Source organism: Heliconius melpomene, chromosome 1 (genome assembly GCF_056956725.1).
Source record: "Heliconius melpomene rosina isolate 202511_hmr_F chromosome 1, ASM5695672v1, whole genome shotgun sequence".
Classification (NCBI taxonomy): Eukaryota; Metazoa; Arthropoda; class Insecta; order Lepidoptera; family Nymphalidae; genus Heliconius; species Heliconius melpomene.
In genome coordinates, this window is record NC_140389.1 from 17,160,246 (window position 1) to 17,168,726 (window position 8,481).

Consider the following 8,481-nt stretch of genomic DNA (forward strand, 5'->3'; position numbering starts at 1 on the left):
CACGGCTAAACTTAAAGAGATAAGTAAGATAAAATATGTATAAATCTCAGTTGCAAAATTTTATTTGATATGGGGCTGTCAATGTACATGGTTGACGTATGTGTCTCTAAAATAATTCAAAATCAGAAACAGTTTATTATTTTTTTTAATTAGTGAACAAAAAAATTATAATAATATTAAAATATAACACAAATATAATATTATTTAGGTGTTACACTATTATAAGCTGCAGCCAAACGTTGCCAAAAACCGTGTAAAGAGCTACGAGAGCTACGAGACCTACGAAAGCTCTAAAAGTTACACAATTTGGATGCATATTTGCGTGTTCAAAGTTGCTCGGTGCCTAACCCGGTGTATATTTAACTGCCCGACGCAGACACCTCCCGTATTGGAGTTTGGAACTAGAGGTACCTACACTCTGCAGGCAACTTTGCTTAGGAACGTGTTCAATTATTCAATTTTATATTTAGCGCCGTGTTGGTTAATGCTATTTTTAGCTCAAACTTGAAATTTAACGTAGTTTGTCATACATTATTTGTTATAAAAAATCACATATTCCAATGGTAATAAAACTATAATATACGTACGAGTATATCTAACAAATAAATAAGCATCGCTACGTGTGACTGCAAACGTGTTGGTGGGTGGTGGTCTGATGCCCACTCGGCAGTATGATTTCATTTCCTCGTTCTGGAAACGAGAGGTATTAAGTTCCACCGCTTAACACGTTATGTCTCAAAAATTTTATGGATAATGCGAAATAGAGTTCTTGAAATTAGATTCCCTTTGGCTACCTTGGTGTGAGATACAGTGTGAAGCAAAAAAGCTAAATATATAATAAGATAAATAAGCGATGTTTGTTGGATTTCTTTCTAGGATTCAAAATTATGTTATTTCTTAAATATGGTTTCTAGCTGGAATATTTAAACATATTTTTTTAGTACGACTCCTCCTTTTCTTAATCGAGAGATTCAATTTGAGTAGGTTTGGTATAAATCCGCCTTTCTTGATCTAAAATTAAACTCAACTTAACTCATAGCAATCAATTTGTCAAGTAAAGGAAAATGATCAAATTGATGACAGCCGAGAGCAGCCGAGAGCACACGAGCACAATATTGTTGCGGAGCGGCGCTAGTGATTGATATTATATTACGACGAGTCAACTTACTTTGATACATCGGGACGACATCTATTACGTTGTCATAAACATTAATTATTTTGAGATTTATATTGGTTTGTAGATGGTATGAGTACGCAATAAGGATAATACCATCAGGATACTCCTGGTTGTTTGTGTGTGTCTAGCCAAGTTAAAAAGCTTGAATCACATTCCAAGTAAACACTGATCTTGGCACCAATATAGTTCAAATTGTTTTTTGTTAGTAGAGTCGAGAACGATGCAATGTCTAAATTTTCAAAATTGGCTGTTATTTCATATTTACGGATAAGATGAGATACTGGTTTAACCACCGAGGACGCTAAGTAGGTTAAGTAGGAAGGCAGACCCTGGTAATAGCCGGGATTAATGCCAGGAAGAAGAAGAAGGATAAGATAAAATACTTTCTACACAATAGGATAGAGGTGAAGAGAAGGAAACTGATTGTCTCAACTTTTCCGTCTGCCCAACCTGCAATATGTGGGCTACAATGCAAAACGAAAAAAATACTCGATGGTTTTGGGTTCGTAGTAATGTCGTTTATATTTTTTTTTTATTTATTTATAATATTTTTTACTGGTAAAATGAATCGTGTGGTTGGAATAAGCAATGTTTTATTTGGTAACAAAGTAGAGAAAATACTAAAAATATTCATAAAATCGAAATATTTTTGAAGATAAAAATATGTTATAATATTAAATATAGAATAGAACAAAAGCTTTATAATTTTCTTGTTAATGTATTTTGAATATTTGTACATAATTTTAATGGAATATAATGAATTCTCGGATCCTTTAAAGTAATTATTTTACTTGTTGTAGCATTAATTAGTTTCCTTTATAAGACACAAAAGACCACCAATTCACAGGAACTAATTTCATAAATAAATTCTTATATAAGTTACAGATCATATGTTTGCTTAGTCAGGAAAATAATGAACAGCATCACGATTTTTCCACCATAGTAGTAGTAAGTAGAAGGAACCTAATGATAAGACATTCAGTTTTCCACTTTCCAATTAATTTTGGAGACATTGCGTGGACTATAAATAAATCAAACCTACTACCTATACAAAATATCTTTAAGTGTAACAAAAGAAAAATTACAAATGAGATTTTTAAAGTTTCTCCAATAAAAGCTCAGTGAGATGAAAGCTTAAGCAACATTCTCATTGTAGCCCCGTAATGGTCCCATCAATCACGACGACGGCGACTAATTGACTAATATTGGATATATATAACTTGTATCACAAACAAACTCGTATTTAATTGGCAAAATTCTAAGTAAAAGTTGCTTGTTAGAACTTTTAATTTCTCTTTCGTATTTTCTGTTAAAGATCTTTCGGAAGCGGAAATAGTTTTTCAATAATTATAGGGATTAGAGAGGAACTGTAAGTACTAAGTGTTAAGACACTCCGTTCCCTACACACCGCCTTATTTTTGAGACACTGTGTTAAGTTCTCTTTTGTCTTGTTACTAGAGAGAGAGAGGAACCCACAATCGTCAATTGGGCGGAAAATGTATGTACATGTAATGTACTGTGTGCGGGATAATGCGTGAAGCTAAAAAAAAAATAATAAAATTATTATATACGTACATATTAAGGTCGACAGCGTAAAATACGAAAGTATGGTAATTGACAATCTCGGTACATTGAACTAGCCAACAAATTGAATACGCATTTACAGAGCAAACACTTGTTTACACAACATCAAAGTACATTTTTTATTATTTGTATTTCATATTTGGTTTGGCAAAATATAACCTTATTTTTTATTTTGTTGACAGTCGGCCTTCGGTAACCACGTAGAGTCTCTAAGTAGGAGTGGCGAGTGGTGGAGAATAAAGTGATGCGTCACTGTATAAGCTTGGAACATACTTCGCAGAACATTAAAGATTTATTATTAGATTTTGTGTAACTGTTTATAATTATATTATAAGATAATATGCTAAGTAATTATATTAGCATATATACTTTACTTTAGCAGGAAATATTTAATGTTAAAGTCGATGAAAGCTTAAATGCTTACGTAGTACTTCACATAAATCATTCACACAGGATAATTATATTTAACTTTTATTTACATAAATGATGATTTATCGTCGTCGGTCGTGTCAAATTTTAATAGAATTGATGTACATTAATAGAAAATTATTTTAAATTTGCTTGAAAAATAAATATATTTATTACTATTTGTAACTAAATTCAAATAAGGGTTATACAGCAACTAAATTATATAACTAAATAAATTTGCGGCGTTGAGTTCCGCCACTCAAATGTCAAACGAAAGTCGATTAACTTATTAAACGTATAATAATGATTTCTCTGTATTATTACAATTTTCTGTACTTCTAAAATACATTTAGCTCCTCGTCAAGTAGTTAACAGATGCTAAGAAGACAAGTCACATACATTTTGAATCAATCTTGGCGTCTGTCGCGTCCAAGTGCAGGTGTCCTAGCAACTTGGCATCAACTTGGCACGTAAGTTAAGAGTATCTGACACTTAACTCGACGCGAGTTAAGTTATTCTCGGTTTACTTAACCACTGCCGCTCCGTCCCTGTCTTAGTGTTGAAGTTGCATCACTAAACTTCATTGGTCTCGAGGTGAAATATGTATGAGACATTTAAAAGTGAAATATGTCCACAAAATGTTTAGCAATTTTGATGAAATGAATTTATAAAGTTCACGTTGCTGGTTTTATAGAGCTATCTAGATATATACCTATGCCATATTTTCGTCGTTCGTATAGTCGTTTTCTATGGTAGTTCTATGCTGATTTTAGACTTGTTTTGTAAAATCAGAGAAAGTTAATATATGTATATATATGTAGTAATATATGTATATATATGTTAATATATGTATAATGTATATATATGTAGGAGATTGCTCGCAAATGACTCTTATTGGACCTGTGGGCTCCATTGTGGGTTAATGCAAGCAGGAATAACGCAGCAGATTCGTGACACTCGTCACTAGTCCTTCCTTTCTCCAAAACATCAGAAGACTAAATCATTTCACGATCGTCAAAACATCAGAAGACTACATTATTCTACAATCGTCAACTTCCTCCTTATTTTAAAATTGAACTTCACCCTCACACGTCACGACTCTACTCAAGGCATAAGCCTCCGCGTTATTGGTCAAATTACCTCACTGGTCTAATAAAAGTCAAGTTGGAGTCTCTTAAACATATGTCAGCCAATCGTAATTCTACAATAATCAATAATTAGTGTCTTTTCGATCATTTCCTCTGAAGCTATACAAATGTGTTGACATATTGTCATTTTTACATGAACACAGCCAGTCATATTATAAACAGTTGCTACAGATAATAATATTAAAGCTAATCATTAAACATCTAAGATAATATAATATCTGTTCTAATCTCTTCCTTCTACATATATGTAATAATTATGTAGGTATAAACATTTATTTAAGTGCATAATGGTGTACGACAGGATGTCGCAGTAGCACAGCGTCCAACTGATATACTCTCTGCCTACTCTGCTTTGCGGGAAAAAGCGTGAAGCTGTACAAATGTGTGTATAAATGTTAGTTTGGTTATTTATTTTCTTCTTTTAGCTTCACGATGTATCCCTAGTGTAAAGACAACCTGTCCCCATAAATACATCTTTAAGTAAGACTCCATTGTTATGTTTACCACAACATGAGTAGAAAAGCGAAGAAATTAAAAAATTGTATTGAAAGCCGATCACCCGATCATCCATCCATCCATCCATCCATCCATTTAAATATATTCTCAGGCATTCATGAAGTAGAGGCGTGCAATGCGCCGAGCACATATTAGCTCCTTTGACTAAGCTTAATCGGATTTCACGCTTGCAAATGGGCACGGAGACTTCGCACAATCTGTGTAGCACACTCGATGAGTTTATAGGCAACTGTTATCTTAGTCCTGATAAGTATTCACTTCTTTTAGCTTTACGCTATATCCGAGTAGGCAGAGGGAACTTAGTGCTATGACACTCCATCGACTTCGATGCCTAGCTGTAATTTACATAATATTTGTGCCCCAAAAAACTTACAATATGTATTGAAAACGTGTAGGCCTACAAGAAACTGCACAGTTTCATGTTTTTTCGCCATAGCTGAGTAAGCAGAGGACTCTTAGTATACAAGACCCCCTTCCCTTCGCACCGCCTAATATTCGAGACGCTTCAAATTGAATGTCGGAACTCAACGCCGCACGTTATCAAAATTTCATTTATACATCATATAAAAATTTGCCATTACTGAGTGACTGACAAGAGATAGAACGCCTTGTAGTGTAGGGTAAGGTGAAAACAGGAGAAAACGAGTTTTTCCATTTTATATTAAGAAGTAAAATGGAAAATTTAATGATAACAAATGATATTTTTATTAAGTGGTATTATTTGTTTAACTGTTACACTTTATGGCAATATCTCTAAATTTGTATTAATATGTGGAGCGTCTCTCTCTCTCAATATCCTCACCGCCATTGCAGTGATATGAAAAAAGATATACTTTGTATACACAAAAGCTTTAAGAGCTTCCTCTATTTTACACGAACATACGTGGGTCATAATCAGAAAAAGTGTACATTTTGTGTCTTTTCTTGTCCCGCTACTTTGAATGTGTTTTAAAAATACAATTTTAAAGATAATTTAAATATTTTGCCATTTACGATAAATTTACTTATTAACTTAAAGATTTTTGTAATATTTTAAATGTATTATGGCTATTAATAGTATTTTTTGTTAGTTGCAAAAAACGTTTCAAAATGCTTCCATACAATTTTTCGTGTCCCATTCACTACTTTACTTTTTAAAAATTGATTTGTTACGAATGTTTATGGTTTTATTTGATTTCAGATATGTTTATATTACTTTACTTTATGCAAAATATTAAACAAAAGTACTTTTATTGATATATTATTTAATAAATAATATATATGAATTAAGTAAATTTGTCCCAAAATATTGTATTTTTTGTTACTCAGGGCTAGTAACGTACAATTAAATTATGAATGCAATTATTTTGGATGGTGTTTAATATTAGTTTTTATTGTGGCACCATAATTCTAAAAGTCAATGCTGTCGTAGCTACAACAAGTAGTGTTCTCGCAGCAGTTGAGGGGTTCAAATGTTTTAGAGGGAATATGTAAAATTACATCTCAGGGTTATAAACGGCTTTTATTTTGGTAAGTATTCTATAATTTCGTTTACTTGTTTATGTTATTTGCTTCTTTTTACAAAATCTCAAAAAAGAACTTCAGTGCTTACACATGCAACACGTGGCTTATGAGCAAATATTTAAAAAGGTTAGAATTTCTCAGATTTTATTCTCAATTGCGTTATATTTCGTTACGTAACGAAACTGAGAAAATATGAAGCCTAGTTCATAATTACGTTACCATCGGAAGATATGTATATAAAAAAAAAATTGCTGGCATATGAAAAAAATAATTGGTGACTTTTGATAACGTAAAGTAACCAAAAATAATGATTTTTAAGTTTTTTGCCTGTTTGCTTGTTTGTCTAATGTGTTTGTGCACGCTTATCTCAGAAACGGCTTAGCCGATTTAGTTAAAAACATTTTTTTATTCTTCCTGAAATTAGTTGTGATTTTGTAATTACTATTTTTTTCTCTGGAGATAGTGAATTAATAAATATGTAGTTCAAGTGGGTGAAGCTTTTATTTAAAAACAAATACGTTCTGTACTAGCGTTGTTAAAGATCTAAACAATAAACATAAAATATTATTAAATATCTATTGATAAATATTTTTTTAGTTTCAGTAAGCGTCATGGCTCCTATGTCAAATGCTGAAACACATAAAAGATATAGAGAACGTCTTAAAAAGACCAATCCTATTAAATATGAAGATATGCGGAATAAACACTTACAAAGAATTAAACTTAATTCCCGTGATAACGACTCAAATTTTGATATATTTTAAAGTGGATTTAATTTTATCATTAACTTTGTGATCTCTAACTAGAAATAGAAGTTTATTACGTTACGAACTAGCATTATTATATTGCTAATATTGTCACTTTGTTATGTTTTCTTACATTTATAATCTGTTAATTCAACGATTGAATCTTTAAAATTTTAATTTGTGTCTCATTAAATAAAAACAACAGTAGTTTTATTCGTATAATATCCTTACTTTGTTGTGTATAATGCCTTATATCGTCAGTTTCGTAACAAACATTATCAGTGTTGTTACTTATCAGTTACGTTACGAATTCGAAAATGTCCACTTTTCTGATTATGACCCACGTATGTTGTGGTTTAATTGTGACTGGAATTTTGTATGAAATTATAATATGAAATATTAAATTAGGTTGCGCAAACACACTACCCTGAGAGGGAGAGCTGTTTTGTATTATGTAACGATTAGTCCCGTCCAGATTGCTGGCCTGAGGCTATACCACTAAGGATGATTCAAAACTAATTTATTTTATTTGCCTGTTAAATATATTATTATTCTAAATATATATTAATAACTAGCGACCCTCTTGCGGCTTCGCCCGCTTTAACTACTGGATTATTCATATAATTTATGTTTGCAAAGCACTTAAGATAATGTGAAAATTAATTAAACCCTAATGCAACCCGCATTTTCGTAGTTTCAATAAGGATTTTCCAATTGTTTTACACAGCAAGGATTTTTTAGTAGGTACCGTAATTTTAAATCTGTGCTACTAATCTTTTCAAGTACTTATTAAAATATATTTGAATGATTATTTTTAATGACTATTTTTAAACGGAAGAAATTATCAACAAAAGCCTACCTACTAATAACTACTACAATATGAAACCAAATATATCGCGCTGAAATAATACATTCAGCTCCAATTATCGTGCAAACGCATCTAAATCTTCGTTGCTATAGAGGCAGGCGGGTTTTTTTTTTTGAGCTTGTGGTTAATGCTGAAGAGGGTATTCTGTCCCTGATGAAAAGCAAGCACTACGTGGCTGCGGGGAGGAAAATTAAATAGAATGTATCGGCCGGGAATCGAACCCGGGCCGCCCGCGTGGCAGGCGAGCATTCTACCACTGAACCACCGATGCGTGTAAGGCAGGCGGGCGCGGCGGACGCATGGCGAGTGGCGAGCCGTTTCGCAGCAAGGATTTGATTTGGATTGGATATTGTAACAACTTCTAAAGTACTTATTAAAATGAAAAACAGTAAAAGACAGTTTTGATCTACATTAAATGGCCAACGTAACTAATATACTTATTTATATGCTAAGGCATAAGTAAAACGGGACTCGATACAGCTGAGGTGTCAACGGCGGGATGTGTCAACAATTAAATGCGTTTTTCTCTAA